Raw genomic sequence first — 18,209 nt, 5'->3', positions numbered from 1 at the left:
AGAAGTTGTGCTTTGAGGTTCTATGGGAGTTTCATTTCATTCACAGAAATTATAAGTAGATTTTAGGCTTTACCTACTGATATGAAGTTTACTTCCTAAGTTATTTCTTTCCTTCTTACCTAAAACAAGCTTATGACCTTATATATTTCCTTCATTATCCATCTTGGTCACTTCTTTTCTCCAAGAATATGATCTCTGTTCTATCACTTCCATCTTCTAGTGTTTCAAGGTTACCAACTCCATAGGGAGAAATCTTAAACCTGAAGATTTCAAAATTTAACTCACATATGAAGATTTCAAACATAAATCAGAGTACGAAAACTGAAACTAATAAGACGATATCATCAATCTCTGATAGTTTTTTTTGTTTAACACACAAAATCATGACATAAAATGATACAAAATGGAGCCTCTAGGTCAACCACAAAGATAAAGAAAGTTAAAAAATTATCAACATTAGAGAGAAAAAAGCTTTTCAATGAAACATGAAAATCGTCTCTACTTCAATTACAAATAAAAGATCTTGATGCTTAGAATAACAAAATGCAGCTGCATTTGCCTCGAATCAACGGAATGTGAGCAAGGCACAGAATATGGAGTACCCAAAATGGATGTTTTCTTTTCCTTCAAGAGAATAAAGGTACCTCTGTAGTAGTAGCAGGTTCTGATAATTTCTGACTAATTGTCTGAGTAACATTGGATTCATTAGCAGGTACGTCTCCGGTAGCTGATGCAATTCTGTCAGCTACTGCATCTTTAATGTTCTTAACAACTTTCCTATCCTTCCCATCTTTGCCATCCTTGGCAGGTGCGGGTGATGGTGGTAGAATAGGAGGTGGTGGGTTGTGCTTAAGATTCACCATGATGTGGCGCATCCTTGAAAGATCCGTGGGTTTTCCAGGTTTGGGTCCTTAGAAGACTATGACGGATGGCTTCTTCTCTTGATCCTTCTTACATCCTTTCTTCTCAATATTTGGAACCTAATTAGGAACGTGCTCTGCTATGGCTTTCCAATACTGTTTGTCAGCTTCTTTAATTTATGAAACTTTCCTTGATTAGTTACATACACGTTCTCTTTGTCTCGGTTGTTAGTCTTATTGGTCTCAATATTGAGCTTTCTTTTCTCATAAAATGCTTTCTTATGCTCTTCACCTTCCTCAATAATTTGTTTTTTGATTTCTTTTTCCCTCTTCTCATTCTCCTCAAGATGGATGGAAGCACTTGCCGCTGTCTCCATCGCCATGGAGTCATCGTCGTCCATGCTGAACGAATCGAACGAAGCCATTTTCTTCGCTCCTGTGCTTTCTCTCTATCTCTGATAGTTCATAGAGAAAATTTTAACATAATATAGAATTAAATCAGAGAACGAAAACTGAAGCTTATAAGGCAATATCAATAATGTCTGATAGTTCATAGAGAAAAACTTAGGTCACATATGCAGATTTCAAAGAATCTTAACTGTCGAACCCCAAACTGGGCAGCTAACTACCCATTCATCATAAATGAGAACTTGTGATGCAGAATAAACTTTTTTTTCTTACACAAATGAAAGGTAATTTTGGTGAGTTTCAATTTTGTATTGCAATGGGTCACTATCTATGGAGACAATACTCAAAAGCAGATCTTACAGAAGGTAATATAACAGGTCATATCTTACTTTCCATTTCCCATTTTTGTTGACATTGGGAGTCTAGTTGGCTTCTCTAATCTGAAAGTAGGCCCTTTTCAATGACTTCATATCCAACTTTGAGCCTCACATCTTGGTCTTCTTTCATTGATAATATCATTTATTTTTTTTCATTAGTAATATGATTTGTTTTTTTCTGGTTCTATAGGTAAAGATCGAGGACAAGGACATAAAACCTCTACCATGTCCATTAGTCAAGGAATGCGAATGATACATAAGAACTCCATGGCTCCTGAGAAAGAGAACATGCAAATTAATACTTCATCTCCTTCATCTACTAATCAAGTTAAGAAATACACCCAAGAAGTTGAGACAAGTAAGATTTTTTCAAATATGTTGTATATTTTTGTAAATTTGTTATGTTTTTAAATTTATTGATAAACTTCTATATTATGTTTTAGTGGGTCCATGTGTTATAGGAAAGAGTCTAGAGCAAACATCCAAATCCTTGAGCTCCTCTTTAGGAATTTCTAAATATGAGGTGGGATCTTTCAGCAAGAGTGCTATTTTTGCTAATCAACATATACAAACTCCTTCCAAAAGTACAAAATCAAGTTCTACCATGTCTTCTAGTCAAGAAATGCGAAAAATGAAAAAAATAATTTCTGAGAAAGATGATATGCAAACCAATGTTTCATTGCCTCCATCTGTTGATCAAGTTTTGGAATACTCTCAAACAACTGGAAAAAGGTATGATATTTTGAATTAATATGTTATTAAGTTTTAGAACTTAATCTGATTGCTATTGTTTTTATCAAATTATGCAACTGTAGATTCATCTAATCCTACAAATGTAAAAAGAGTTCGAGGAAGCAACAAGTGCAAAGAGGTTGCTTCACTTGAAATTGGACAAAAGCTAAAAGTAACTTTTTACAATAATCGAACTGTTGGAACAAATACCAAACTCTTTTCGAGGCATTTGGGAAAAATTATTTTTGATCGTAATATTTCTCCCTTGAGTGTATCATCATGGAGTGATATAAAGCAAGATAAGTTGAATCATATATGGGCAGCCGTTGAGGTAACAGAAATACACATGATTCAAATTCTTTAGTGCTACCTGATGCATGACGTGTTTTTGTCCATATAGCAGCTGTTATAAAGCTTTTGAATGCATTCTAAAATTTATTTTGATTTATATCTTTCATTAAACTGAAGTTTCAAAAATAATGATGATTGATACAAATAGCTGAACTCATGTTTCAATGTTGTCGCATAAATTTGAGAGTGTTGATATGAATGATGATAGTGATCATATCTTGGGATGGATGAATGAGTTATGGAACAAATGGAGAGGACACTTGCATGCAAAATATGTGAAGGACAAGCCAATCCAACAGTCTCTTAAGAATGTTCCAAAGGTAGTAGATAAAAAAGAATGAGAATGGTTAGTAAAGGAGCATTTTGTTTCTGAAAGTTTTTAGGTACGCTACTGAATTAATAGTCTACTTCCATATTTAGCTATTTTTCCAGAACCATTGTTTTTTCTTCTTTCAGTTTAGAAGCCAAATTTCTCAAGTAAGAAATGGCCCTCTCGAAAACATCTGTGACATGAGATGCTAATTTGTATAAGTACTTGCACTATAAGCTTATTGTTGAAAAAATACAGGCAAGAAGCAGCAGGAATGCAGCAAACCGAGCTAAGTTGAAGATGCTTCATCATATTGGTAGCAAGCCTATTCGAGAGATTATTTATCAAAAGGTATTATCATAAAATTATTGTTCTAAATGAAATATTTATGAGGTTTGTGTTATTTGACATGTATGACTTTGATGCAAAAGGGTGGGAAAGATGGCAATCCACCAGATTTGGCGACTATTTTCTTTAAGACTTGTAAGAAAGATAACAAGCTTGTTGAACCTAAAACAATTGAAAAACATATATGTTTGGTAAATTGAATATGTAAATTGAATTGCTTGGTGCCATCTCTTATGCGACCCCTGGTCGCTTAACCGACTGTCACTTAAGAGACAGGGGCGTTGCTAAAGCGACTAGGACACCAAGGGCGGTTTTGCTAAAGCAATTAGAACCTCATTTAGTTAGCTAGTCTCTTTAGCAACCCCCACCCTAGGTCTAGTCACTTTATCGACTCTCCTATCGCTTAAACGACAGTCACTTTAGCAACCACGGGTTGCATAAGTGATGCCACCAGACACAACTATTGCAAAATGGAATTTAGTATGTCCAAGTCTCTGATGGAGTGCCTAGAATTTGTTCGAAACCTCATACCTGCAAACAAGATATGCTATCCCACCAGATTTCACATTTCGAACTCAATGGCTTTTTTGAAATTCTGATATAAGGTCATTTTAATGAAAAGTAGGTCCCACACACAAGTGCCTTTTTAGCCAAATCACATAATGGTCCTTAGGATTAGATCCAAAGCCTCGAAAAGGGCACGAAGGTTTATTCTAGACCAAACTTGACATTTCAGAACTAACCGCGCTGATAAAATTTTCATTTGAGCGTGTTTATCAAGAAAGTTGACCAAAGTTAATCTTAGGCCAATTCTCAAAGGCTAAAGTGCCAAACGCCAAATCGCGCCAAAATCGCACTAATTGCCATGATAGTCATGCTGGCCATGCTACTAGCCTAATTTTTCCATCTCAGAGCTAATGGAACTGTCAGAATTCCTTTCTAAGATCGTTTACCTGAGGTTATGACTGAAGTCAACATTTCAAGTTATAACAAATTCAAAATAGGGAAATGATCCTAAAACCCAAATGAACGATCAGGCAACCGAATAGTCAGTGCCAATAAGTCATAAATGACTTGGGGTTGCTACAAGAATGCTCTAAATGATGAAAAGGAGGCATTAAGTCAAAATGACCTACAGGCCTAAGGATTGAAGTTGCTCCTCGCAGGTAGTCAAGAACACATGGGTGTCCTTCCCAATTGCTCCAGTAAATATCGATGCTGACAGTATATGAAATACCTCAAACATCTTCTACTCGCATAGGGTCATGACTCTGTAATCTAAACTCAGTTTTGCATCCACATGATCTTGAAGTAGCTGACCCTCTGGCTATTACTATAGGCGGACCTTGCGGTGCTGGGGCTGGAGCTTAAGCCTGCCTCATCTCACCTATAGACTTTAAAATCTGGGTGAGTATGACATGAAGCTCTGGTACTGTAGGTAGTGCGGGTGGTGGCTGGGATAGTCCTAATACCACTGGCTGTAGAGGTACAAATATTACTTATGGCTCCTCCTCAGGCTCAAGAGCCTCCTTTCAATAACGGCCCAGGTCATCCCCTACCCCTAGCTGGGTCTCTAGTTGCGGGTTCGGGTTCATTATCCCCCACCGCTATGCCTCGCGTACGAACCATCCTACAAAAGATTGAAAATAGTGAGATTTGAAGGAACCAATAAGACATACGTTGCATGAAAATGAAACAAAAGGGGAAGTCTTCTTAACGACAACCTGTAGCCTCTTGAAGATAAGTTATGGATTTCTCCGCACCAATCGGCCGGACTTTACTAGATGTTAGCTCGATAAGTTAGACCGATGAACCTAGGGCTATGATACCAACTTATCACCACTCGATTTATTAGGTCATGATGACGCATGCTATAATCCATCGATAGGTGAGCCAACCTGTAACCCAAAATAGCTAGCAATGGGTTTAAGGATAGAAACAAAATAGGAATAAGAAATTCTAATATAAATTACAAGATAGATAAGCGGAACACAACCAAAATGAATATATATGCACTGATCTCTCTTAGAACCTGGAAATCACTAGTACAAAGCTTTCTAGACAAAAGAGTACAGGTCCCCAAAGTAGACCATTGAAGAAAGACCTGTCTCAATAAGCAAAAGACTAGTCTATATGTACAAATGAAGACCATAATAGTACAAGATGCCAAGTGCTCTCCCTTGTCTTCGAATTAGAGCACTCTAATATCAATGTCAACATTGGCTACTGGTGCTCGAATCAGCATCAGAAGAATCAACAGGTACCCAATAGGCATTATAGGCCGACTGAGCTTGAAAAGTAAAGATGATATGAAAAGAGAGAATATAATAGAACACAGGTCAAGAGAGGAAGTCTAAAGTAAAGCAATGCAATGATATGTACACAAGTGTAGAAGGAACTAACTAAAGTAAACTACAGCTAAACTACCCCTAACTGGACTCCTATAAGCCCAAAAGGTACACTCGTGCGCAAGGTTAAGTAAAAACTGAACGGACCCCCATAAGCCTGAGTAGTACACCAAATAGCTATAACTATTAAGAACTAAATTTGAGAAACCAAAACTGGATATGAAAGAACCAGAGCCTCAACCCAAACAAATAAAATCTGACAGTACGGAGGCCAGACCTCTCACCGGATGCTCTCCAGAAGAACCTAAGAACTGATCAAGTAATAAGTAACTAAGGATTGACCTCTAATCGAATACTCCTTATAAGGATCTGAATGTCGAGGCTGGACCTTCTAATCGAATCCTAGTAGGAAGTGCATATATGGTCGAGATCGGAGCTTGAATTTGGATGCCCGAAAAAGTTCCCAAATCACCTACTATATGTGCTCCCAAGTATTGGTATATGTCAAAATCTATGGATCACCATCCACACCTTACTCAGTCAAACTAACAAGCAGAACTAAATGCCAAACCAATCTTAAGCCACAAAACGGAAGTGGTGTTGTCGCCAAAACTCGAGAAGTTGCATAATTGAGGAATTAGAGTTAGAAGTTCATTGGAGCAAGCGTATCGCCTAGATAAGGCCCAAACTATCATACTCAAGTCCGCTACAGTAGTCTACAAGGATCTAAGCTGGCCAAACAATGTCGGGGCAAAACTAAGGCTTATCAGGTCTGATTCATGCATTTCTAAGGCAAGCACTAGTCAAACCTAGACTAAGTCCAAACATGCTTCAAATGAACAATAAAATATGTATACGAATGACTCACAAGGCATAGATAACCAACCAGGAAAGAAGCATGCTCACAAGTACCTGATAAAACCTCAAAAAGGCCTAAAACATGATTTTAACAACTAAGCATGATTCAGTACTACCCAATCCCAAATTCTAACTAATCAACACACAATTACATTCCCCAGCTCAATCTAAAGAAGGGGGAAATCGTAGCCTACTGTCACGCCCTGAGAGAGTACCATAGACGTAACCGGCACCCGAAGGCCATTTCTGACCTCCTAGGGAACCACCTGGTCCAGTCACATATTCATTCAATCACATTCTCTTAGCGGAAACTCAATTAATGAGATATTATTCACAATATAGGGGCCGAAGGCCAAACATTCATCAACTCAACAAATAAATATAATAAGACCTCCTCAAAATAATAGTTCAACCTCCCCACACTCCAGTCTATGAAGCCTCTATCGAAGTCTAAGAGGTGCCAATGACAAGTCTATGACTACCAATAATCAAAATAAAGGAACAACAAAATGAAACTATGCAAGGAGCTCAAGATCTTTCGGAAGCTAGGAGGACTCACCACGTAGCTGGAAATGCATAGATAATCAATAGTGCACTGGTTGATGATCTCTGGTACCTATCTCTGCATCATGAAATGATGCAGGCCAAATGGCGTCAGTACATGGAATATACGAGTATGTAAAATAGACGGATGAAACAAACATCAAGGAAACATCAACATCAACTCAGGGTCTCAACTCATACATACATGACAACTCACTCAAGTGTCCTAAGTCTAACAAGAATAGTTTAGACGGGACTAACTCATAAGGCACTCAACTCAACTAACTCGGAGCACTATCAAGACATAAATGGGAGTTTCTCTTATCCGACAACCATCACCTATGAGCCGGTGATAGTACAACAATCAGACGTTGTTGCCACGTCTGTCCATACCTTGCCAGGGCATGAACGCCTCCCTAATCATGGATTCCATCTATTAGTCAAGTCCTATCATTTCAGGACAAATAAGGGGGAAACAACCGACTTTAATGGTTCGATCCCATGGGAAGCATCCGACTTTAACGGTTCTATCCCTACCTACGTTGGCGGCGTAGTTTCTGGGGTTTGAGTACGGACTATACTCTCGCCCGCCTCGGTGCTCGATACTTTTCCCATGACTCTATGCTCATAAGACTCCCTCCAATCATCTCAAACAAGCTCTCACGACTAGTTTCATGTGGGACATTGCCAACTCATCAACTCTATTCTCATTTCAACTCAATTAAGTCATAATGGCAAGTTCCATTTAGGACCTCATCCACTCATCAATTCTATCCTCTAATTTACTCAATCAAACCTCATTTAGGTAAGCATTTATGATATCTCCTCAAGACTCATCACAACTCTATGACTTTAGCTCAACAACACAAGTAGAATAGCATATTTAAGGAAATTGACTTAAGCAACATAGTTACATGGCTAAAGAGATCAACAAAACATAATAACAAGTCATCTCCATCAACTCATACTAACATGAAGGTTTTAGGAACTTCTTAGCTCAACAACATCAACACATATAACATCCAATAAATAGGGGACAAAACTCATTCAAACATAAACCATACCAAGAAACTCCATTTTCATGAACATCTAACCTCAACGCAAGAGTAGGGCACATGGGTGGAATCAACCCATGTTTTGGATAGCCTTACATACCTTAGTGAAGACTTGAAGAAAACCTTAATGTTGGGTCTTCAATGGAGGACTCAAATCTTGAAGCTCTTGGAACTCTTCTTGTTGAAGAAGGATTTGGAGAGGAAGAAGAAGAGAGAGAGAGAGAGATTTCTAAGGGTTTTAGAGAGAGAGTGAGGATGTAAAATGTGTTCCCAAAAGACCAAGGGTAATACATATATAATTTGGGTAAGTTCCCAAATTGCCCCTCCTCAAAAGTTGTGAAAAATAGGCAAAAATGCACCTGGCTCGATAATGGCACGTCGCGCCATTACAGCGCCAGGCTGATTACGCCTAAAACTTGCACATCTCGTAGTGGCGCGCCGCGCCAAGGACCAAACTACTAAGGCACATTCTTGGCGCGATAGTGGCGCGTCGCACCCTTACAGCGCCAAGGCCAATATTTCCTGGGTTCTGGGAATTGGCTTGAAAAACCCTGAACACCTTTTAGTGGCGCGCCGCGCCAGAGCCCAAACTACTAAGGCATGTTTCTGGCGCCATAGTGGTGCGTCACACCACTGCGGCGCCAAGTCCAATTTTCCAGCAATTGCAACCCAGGCCTGAAACTCTGCTGTACTAGTTCATCTTAGGATCGTCATATATTTCGACTCTGAACTCCAAAAATTACATTCTTGGTGGCGTTGGAAAGAAGACTCGATGAACTTTAATTTGATAGGTCGTGGGCTACCTAGATTGTCGTCTTTCAAAAGATAAGGTCGTTAGAAGTCAATCCCTTTTACGAACTCGTCCTAATGCTTAGCCACGACAGATCGTTTGGACTTAGCTTGGTCCTTGGGGTCCTTCATGACCCCACATCACCTCTAACGCTGCTCAATTTCTCAAAGACTCATCTTACTCATGAAATTGCTTCACAATACCCGAGTTCGACCTTACACGTATATAAGAAAGGTCTGAATCTTAGGAAAAGAAATTGAGGGGTGTTACATTATCTCCCCCTTGGGATCATTCATCCTCGAATGATGAGCAACCAAGAATGGACTCGGGGTACAAATCACAGTCAAAATTTCAGTCAGTCAACCAATCAAATTCTCAAACAAATACCAATCAAAACTCAAAATGCATGAATGAATTCAAGTCAAGGAAATGGTTATTACCTTCAACATTCTCCTCGGTAGGCACGAATAGATGTGGATATTTAGATTTCATGGCTTCCTCCGCTTCCCATGTGGCTTCCTCAATAATTTGGTTCCTCCACAGGACCTTGACTGAGGTGATCTCTTTGTTCTTCAACTTGCGAATTTGGCGATCAAGAATTTGGACTGGAACCTCTATCAATGGGGACTACCAATGAAGGATCACCCAAGCACTTCTTCAACATCGAAACATGGAATACGGATGAATAGAAGCTAACTCCGAGGGTAACTCCAACTCATAAGCAACACTCCCAATCCACCTCAAAATTTGGTAAGGACCAATATATTGAGGACTAAGCTTCCCCTTCCTTCCAAACCTCATGACACCCTTCATGGGTGACACTTTCAAATACACCCAATCATCCACCTTGAACTCTAAGTCTCTCCTCCTCACGTCGGTGTAACATTTTTGGCGGCTTTGGGCTGTCTTTAGCCTACCTTGAATAATTCTCACTTTCTCCATGGCTTGGTGAACAAGGTCAGGCCCAATCAACTCAATCTCACCAACTTCAAACCACCCAATGGGAGATCTACACCTCCTCCCATACAAAGCTTCATAAGGAGACATTTGGATGCTTGCATAATAGCTATTGTTATATGCAAACTCTATAAGAGGTAAGTGATCATCCCAACTTCTCTTGAAGTCAAGCACACATGCCCTCAACATATCTTCCAATGTCTGGATGGTGCGCTCTGCTTGGCCATTTGTCTAGGGATGAAAGGCTGTACTCAAGTTCACCTTCAAACCTAATCCCTTCTGAAAGGATTTCCAAAATTGGGAAGTGAATTGAGCTCCTCAGTCTGAGATGATAGACAAAGGGACCCCATGCAATCTGACGATCTCCTGAATGTACAACTTGCGTAATCTTTTGCAGTGTCAGTAGTCTTAACCGCCAAGAAGTGAGCTGATTTCATCATTCTATCCACAATCACCCAAATGGAATCGTTTTGCTTTTAGGACCTCGGCAAGCCTGTAATAAAGTCCATGTTGATCATCTCCCACTTCCATTCTGGAATCTCTATGTTTTGGGCTAAACCACATGGCCTTTGATGCTCAACCTTCACCTGTTGGCAATTCGGGCACTTGGAAACAAATTCCATAATATCCATCTTTATCCTACTCCACCAATAGATTTCCCTCAGATACATTTTTGTGGAGCCTGGATGAATAGAGTATCTGGAACTATGCACTTTGGCCATAATCCTCTCTCGAACATCATCGACATTAGGTACACACAATCTACTTTGGTACCTCAACACACCATCTCCCCCTTTGGTGAAAACCATCACCCCTTGTTTGTGAACAACTTCTTTTAACCGGAGGAGGATGGGATCCTGATCTTGTTTCTCTTTTACCTCTGCTACAAGTGAGGACGTAGCCCCATCTCGAACGTTTACTCTACCTTTATTGTTCTCTTCGAGTCGAACTCCCAATCGGGCTAATCGATGTACCTCCTTCGCCAATTCCCTCCTCCCCTCCTCCACATGGGCAGTGCTACCCATAGAAAACCTGCTAAGAGCATCAGCAACAACATTAGCTTTACCTGGATGGTAGAGGATGCTCATGTCGTAGTCCTTGAGTAGCTCAAGCCATCTCCTTTACCTCAGGTTGAGTTCCTTCTGGCTGAAGACATATTGTAAGCTCTTTTGATCAGTGAATACGTCAACATGCACTCCATACAAGTAGTGGCGCCAAATTTTAAGTGCGAATACTATAGCCGCCAGCTCAAGGTCATGAGTTGGATAATTTCTCTTATGAACCTTAATCTGTCTCGAAGCATAAGCTATCACCTTCCCCCTTTGCATCAACACACAACTCAAACCAATTCTGGATGCATCACAGTAGACCACAAAGCCCTCTGTTCCATCGGGCAAGGTCAGGACAGGAGCAGTGGTTAGCTTAGTCTTTAATTTCTGCAAACTCTCCTCACAAGCATCGGACCATTGGAACTTGACCTTCTTTTGAGTCATCTTAGTCAATGGTGATGATATAGATGAGAATCCCTCTACAAACCTTCGATAATAGTCAGCCAAACCCAAGAAGCTTCTTATCCCTGTCAGAGATGTGGGTCTGGGCCAATTCTTCACCGCTTCAATCTTCTGAGTGTCAACCTGAATACCATCTCCAGATACAATGTGGCTTAGGAAGGCCACTGATGCAAGCCAAAATTCATATTTAGATAACTTTACATACAATACCTGGTCCCTTAAAGTTTGTAAAACGACTCTAAGATGGTAGGCGTGCTCCTCTTCATTCTTGGAGTAGACCAGAATATCATCTATGAATACAATTACAAACATATCAAGATATGGTTTAAACACTCGGTTCATGATATCCATAAAAGTTGTGGGGGCATTTGTCAATCCAAAAGACATGACCAAAAATTCAAAGTGGCCATAATGAGTCCAGAAAGAAGTCTTCGGAATATCACATTCTCTCAGTCTTTGGAATATCACATTCTCTCAACTTCAACTGGTGGTAACCGGATCTCAAGTCTATCTTTGAGAAACACGTGGCACCCTGAAGTTGATCAAATAAATCATCTATTTTGGGAGAGGGTATTTGTTCTTTATGGTGACCTTGTTCAGCTACTTGTAGTCAATACATATTCTAAGGGACCTATTTTTCTTTCGCACAAATAGGACCGGAGCTCCCCATGGTGATACACTCGGACTAATGAACCCTTTATCTAGCAAGTCCTTCATTTTCTCCTTCAACTCTTTCAACTCGGCTGGAGCCATTCTATATGGAGGGATTGAGATAGGCTGGATATCAAGAAGAACATCAATCCCAAAGTCGATCTCCCTATCAGGAGGGACTCCAGGCAGATCTTTAGGAAAGACATCCGGAAACTCATTGACAATTGGAACCGACTCAAGAGATAGAGACTCAATATGGCCATCTTTCACTCGGACAATGTGATAGATACACCCTTTCGAGATTAGCTTCCTAGCCCTAAGGTAAGAAATAAACTTATCCTTAGGCATAACGGGACTACCCCTCCACTCTATAACAGCCTCGTTCGGGAATTTGAACTTAACCACTCGAGTCCTATAATCAATAGAGGCATAACAGACATAAAGCCAGTCCATGCTAAGGATCACATCAAAATCAGCCATGTCCAACTCAACCAAGTTAGCCAAGGTATCCTTGTGATGAATTGACACAGTGCAATCTGTATAGACTCTCTCAGCTAAGACAGAATCACCCACAGGAGTGGTTACACTGAAAGGCTCAAGAAGATATTCAGGAACTTTATCGAATTTACTAGCCACATAAGGAGTCACAAAAGATAGGGTGACACCTGGATCTATCAACACATAACAATCAATAGAAGAGACTTGAATCATACCTGTCACGATGTTTGGAGAGTTCTCTTGATCTTGGCGACTACCCATGGCATACAAGCGGTTTGTACCTCTACTTGTACCTGAAGTAGTTCCCATCTGATTACCCCTAGCTGGTGGTGCGGTGGTAGAATACTGGACTCTATTTCCCCCTGTTGGACACTCCCTCTGAAAATGGTCCATTTGGCTGCATTTATAACAACTAACTCTTCCCGCTCTACATTCTCCCAAGTGGAGCCTACCACACTTGCCGCATGGTGGCTTCTCCCTCGAACCTTGACTTACACTGGCCTGGGATTGAGAACCCTGGGGTATGAAATTCTGGCGACTCTGTCCTTACCGGTCATACCTGTTCTGCGGCATAGGTGCACTTGCGGTAGATAAGGCATAATTAGGAGGCCTCTTCTGGAAGAAGGATCTGTTGCCCTTGTTTTGCCTCTGATCATTCTCATGGCCCGCTGATTTTGCCTTCTTGCTTAGGTGCTCTTCTCTGTCTTTTCTTTTCTCCTCCTCTACCTGTTGAGCATACACTATTAATCTGGAAATATCCATATCCGAGATCAGTAATGCTGCTTTGCACTCCTTCTTCACATGCCTCCCTAATCCGGAGATGAACTTCCTCATCTTTGACCTCATATCTGGATTATTTCTAGAGCATACCTGTACAGCTGGATGAACTTCAGGCCATACTCCTTAACTGTCATGCCTTCCTGTTTCAAATTTACAAACTCCTCCACCTTTGCTTCCCTCAATTCTCGGGGAAAGAAGTGGTCAATAAAGGCTCCCTCAAATTCATCCCACCTAACAGGTTCAACATCCTCACCCCTACCCTGTTCCCATTGGTTATACCAAATGTTCTCCACATGTTTAAGTTGATAAGACACCAACTCAACCTTAGAACCCGTGAATGCCGGCGGATTCATTCTCAGAAAGTCTTGAATTCTGGCGGCAGCAGACGGCTCTTGGGAACTAGAGCTAAGAGTTGGCGAACTCTGGTGACCATTTCGGGCAGCCATTAGTTGAGTGAGCATTGCAATCGCCCCTCTAAATTCCGCCTCTGACATGGGTGTAGGCGGAGTAGCAGGCACTTGGGGCACCTCTGCATACCTCACAGGTCAGCCTCTAGCCCTTGCCGGGCGTACCTTAGACTCGAGCATCTCTGCATTATCGGCATTCCTCTAGCTAGCACTACGTTTTGGAGGCATTATCTGTAACGTATAAATGCACGAGTTAGAAGAAAAGTTTTGTTGAGTTTAACTCCATCGCACGAATTCAGAGTATGAAAGGAGGGAAATAATTCCTAATGTCCTCTAGCCTCCTGCTTATAAGTGTGGTGCATAACATGCCCATAAGCAAGACTCTACTAGACACAGCTTCATAGACTCCATAGGACACTTGAACTTTGGGCTCTGATACCATATTTGTCACGCCCCAGGAGGGTACCCTAGATGTAACCGGCACTCGAAGGCCATTTCTGACCTCCGAGCGAACCACCTGGTCCAGTCACACATTCATTCAATCACATTCTCTTAGCGGAAACTCAATTAATGAGATACTATTCACAATATAGGGGCCGAAGGCCAAACATTCATCAACTCAACAAATAAATATAACAAGACCTCCTCAAAATGACAGTTCAACCTCCCCACACTTCAGTCTATGAAGCCTCTATCGAAGTCTAAGAGGTGCCAATGACAAGTCCATGGCTACCAATAATCAAAATAAAGGAACGCCAAAATGAAACTATGCAAGGAGCTCAAGATCCTTCGGAAGCTAGGAGGACTCACCACGTAGCTGGAAATGCGTAGATAATCAATGGTGCGCTGGTTGATGATCTCTGGTACCTGTCTCTGCATCATGAAACGATATAGGCCAAATGGCGTCAGTACATGGAATATACGAGTATGTAAAATAGACGGATGAAACAAACATCAAGGAAACATCAACATCAACTCAGGGTCTCAACTCATACATACATGACAACTCACTCAAGTGTCCTAAGTCTAACAAGAATAGTTTAGACGGGACTAACTCATAAGGCACTCAACTCAACTGACTCGGAGCACTATCAAGACCTAAATGGGAGCTTCTCTTATCCGACAACCATCACCTATGAGCCGGTGATAGTACAATAATCAGATGTTGTTGCCACGTCCGTCCATACCTTGCCAGGGCATGAACGCCTCCCTAATCATGAATTCCATCGATTAGTCAAGTCCTATCATTTCAGGACAAATAAAGGGGAAACATCCGACTTTAACGGCTCCATCCCTACCTACATTGGCGGCGTAGTTTCTGGGGTTCGAGTACGGACTATACTCTCGCCCACCTTGGTGCTCGATACTCCTCCCATGACTCTATGCTCATAAGACTCCCTCCAATCATCTCAAATAAGCCCTCACGGCTAGTTTCATGTGGGACATTGCCAAATCATCAACTCTATTCTCATTTCAACTCAATTAAGTCATAATGGCAAGTTCCATTTAGGACCTCATCCACTCATCAATTCTATCCTCTAATTTACTCAATCAAACCTCATTTAGGTAAGCATTTATGATATCTCCTCAAGACTCATCACAACTCTATGACTTTAGCTCAACAACACAAGTAGAGTAGCACATTTAAGGAAATTGACTTAAGCAACATAGTTACATGGCTAAAAAGATCAACAAAACATAATAACAAGTCATCTCCATCAACTCATACTAACATGAAGGTTTTAGGAACTTCTTAGCTCAACAACATCAACACATATAACATCTAATAAATAAGGGACAAAACTCATTCAAACATAAACCATACCAAGAAACTCCATTTTCATGGACATCTAACCTCAACGCAAGAGTAGGGCACATGGGTGGACTCAACCCATGTTTTGGATAGCCTTATATACCTTAGTGAAGAATTGAAGAAAACCTTGATGTTGGATCTTCAATGGAGGACTCAAATCTTGAAGCTCTTGGAACTCTTCTTTTTGGAGAAGGATTTGGAGAGGAAGAAGAAGAGAGAGAGAGAGAGATTTCTAGGGCTTTTAGAGAGAGAGTGGGGCTGTAAAATGTGTTCCCAAAAGACCAAGGGTAATACATATATAATTTGGGTAAGTTCCCAAATTTCTCCTCCTCAAAAGTTTTGAAAAATAGGCAAAAATGCACCTGGCGCGATATGGCACGTTACGCCATTGTAGCGGCAGGCTGATTATGCCTAAAACCTGTACATCTCGTAGTGGCGCGCCGTGACAAGGACCAAACTACTGAGGCACATTCTTGGCGCGATAGTGGCGCGTCGCGCCCTTACAGCACCAAGGCCAATATTTCCTGGGTTCTTGGAATTGGCTTGAAAAACCCTGCACACCTTTTAGTGGCGCGCCGCGCCAGAGCCTAAACTACTGAGGCATATTTCTGGCACGGTAGTCCCAACACATACATGCATTAAAATTCACCAACAAGCTCAAAATATAAATAAGATATTAGGAAAGTGGGTACATTTACCTCCAACAAAGGCTCTAAAGCTAATTCTGATCACATCAGAGTAACACTCAGAAAACGCTACACTTTAGACTTTTAAATAACCCAAATTGCCTCAAAATTGCAAGAGAAATCATAGTCTGAAATTATGATAACAAGCTGAAAAAAATCTATACTTAAAAATAATTTATAAAGGTCACAAAAGCGACCCCAAAGTTCTATTAAGCGACCACCACCAGAATATGGGCTCTGCTTTAGCGACATCAGGCTCCAGTCTCTTTAGCAACCCCCTCCCCAGGTGGCCTAGTCACTTTAAAGATGCCTTTATCTCTTAAGCGATAGTCGGTTAAGAGACCAGGGGTCGCATAAGTGATGGCACTAGGCACAACTGATGCAAAATGGGATTTGGCATGTCCAAATCTCCGATAAGGTGCCTAGGATTCATTCGGAATCCTGTGCGCACATATGATATATGCTACCCCACATAATTCAACGTTCTAAACTCAATGTCGCATTAAAAATTCCTATATGAGGTAATTTTAAAAAAAGTGGATCCCACACCTAAGTGCTATTTTTAGTAAAATTTCACAACGAGCCTTAGGGTTAGACCATAAACCTCGAGAAGTGTATAAAGGATCAATCTGGACCAAACTCGACATTCCAAAACTAACCGCACTGATGGAATTTTGATCCGAGCGTGTTTTCCAAGAATGTTGACCAAATTCACTTTAAGCCAAATCTCAAAGGCTAAAATGCCTAATGACCTCAAACTCACACCGATTGGCTCGATACTCATGCTAACCATGTTATTAGCCTAATTTGTCCATTTCAGAGCTAATGGAACCATCATAATTCTATTCTAAGATAGTTTACCTATGGTTATGATAGAAGTCAAATCTTTAAGTTATAATAACATCAAAATAGAAAAATGATCCTAAAACCCAAATGACCGACCAGGCAACCAACAGTTAGTGCCAACAATTCATAAATTACTTGAGGTTGCTACATGAACGCTCTAAATGATGAAAAATATGCATTAAGTCAAAATGACCTGGAGGCCTAAGGATTGAATCTGCTTCTCGCATGTAGTCAAGAACTCATGGGCACTCTTCCAAATCAGTTCAATAAATATCGGTGGTGAAAGTCTCTAAAATACCTAGAGCATATTCTACTCGTGTAGTGGCATGGCCCCATCATCTAAATCTGGTTTTGCGGTCACATGAACTGGTAGCTGCCGACCCTCTCGGCTATTATTCCAGTGGACCCTTTGGTGTTGGGGCAGGAGCTTGAGCCTCCCTCATCTCACCTATAGTCGTTAAAATCTCGGTGAGTATGGTATGAAGCTCTTGTGCTGCAAATGGTGTGGGTTTTGGTTGGGCTGGTCCCAACCCTACCAGCTATAAATGTACAAATGCGGTTTATGGCTCCTTCGCAGGCTTAGAAACCTCCTCTCTTTCATGGACCTCTAACTGGTTGTTCACATAAGTGTCCAAGTAACCAATCAAGTATCAAGTAACTAAGCCCAGACCTCTAAGAAGCTTCTCTTTATAAGTATCCAAATGATCGAGGCCAAACCTTTAACCAGATGCTCATCGAAAGTGTCTGGTGGTCGAGGCCATAGCTTGGTCCAGATTCCCAACAAAAGTATCAACAATGCTACTGTAAGTGCTCCCAAAGTTCAATAGTTATTGATCCCTAAGGATCGCTATCCACACAACATATTTAATTAAACCAGCTAAGTTGAACTCCAACCTAACCTTGAATCGCAGAACGAAACTGGGCGTCTCCATCAAAACTCATTAAACCATAGAATCAGGAGGTATATATAGAATGTCATTGGAGAAAGTGAACTGCCTAGATAAGGTTAATACTATCAGGTTCAAGTCAGCTACACCAGTCTACAAGGATCTAAACTGGCTGAAACAATGATAGGGAAAA

At 40.8% G+C, this 18,209-nt stretch overlaps 1 pseudogene; it reads right to left on the bottom strand.

Annotated features, from left to right (window-relative positions):
• Positions 1 to 534: 534 nt before the first annotated feature.
• LOC129900979 (clathrin light chain 1-like) lies at positions 535 to 1,736 on the bottom strand (annotated as a pseudogene).
• Positions 1,737 to 18,209: the final 16,473 nt, after the last annotated feature.

This window comes from Solanum dulcamara, chromosome 8 (assembly GCF_947179165.1).
Source record: "Solanum dulcamara chromosome 8, daSolDulc1.2, whole genome shotgun sequence".
Classification (NCBI taxonomy): Eukaryota; Viridiplantae; Streptophyta; class Magnoliopsida; order Solanales; family Solanaceae; genus Solanum; species Solanum dulcamara.
Note: the sequence above shows the minus strand (reverse complement) of the source record. Positions and strands in the feature narration are given on the sequence as shown.